This window comes from Alexandromys fortis, unplaced genomic scaffold (genome assembly GCF_014885135.2).
Source record: "Alexandromys fortis isolate MF-2015 unplaced genomic scaffold, M_Fortis_MF-2015_v1.1 scaffold_470, whole genome shotgun sequence".
NCBI classification, from domain to species: Eukaryota; Metazoa; Chordata; class Mammalia; order Rodentia; family Cricetidae; genus Alexandromys; species Alexandromys fortis.
In genome coordinates this window covers 100640-101301 of record NW_026068412.1, presented here as the reverse complement: position 1 = coordinate 101301, position 662 = coordinate 100640, and positions in this window count along the sequence as shown.

The following is a 662-nucleotide window of genomic DNA, read 5'->3' as shown; positions in this document are numbered from 1 at the left end:
TAAAGAGTTGGTTAGCCATTTGGGCAAGAAACTGCTCTTGTCTGGACTGGTGCATAAACTGGATACAGAGAACCCGCAGAGAGAGGACTGGTGAACTTGCCTAAAGGTGAGATGATCCTTCAGCGTTCCTGATTAATGAAAGAGTCTGCAAGACATTCTGCAGGACAGAGAAGAAAGGGAATGAACTGTCTTTGAAACTTCCTGCTTCATGGAAAACTCTGCTGGATTCCATGGGCCTGAAGGCCAAAGATGCCCCAACAGTACAGAAAAACTTTGGGTGACTGTTCAGGCAGCGAGATGTCTCTGTCATTTCTAAAGCTTTGGAAGTTGCTTATTTCTCTTTTACTTAGGCAATATTATATCCTCCTGGAGTCTTTGAAGAAGTTGAAGAATAAATCGTTATAATTATCATTTTCCTTTGTTAAGATAAAAGATAAAATAAATATAAATATTGTAACGGTAATTCTTGCTTGTTATATGTAATTTTACTATGTTAAACTGAAAACCTTACTTTTTTGTTTAAACAGAAAAGGGGAAATGGTATAGGAGGTCCTTTTATATTTGTGTTGCTTTCATTGGTTGAATAAAGAAACCACCTTGGCCTTTTGATAGGGCAGCATTTTAGGTAGGAGGGGGAGACAGGACTGAATGATGGGAAGAAG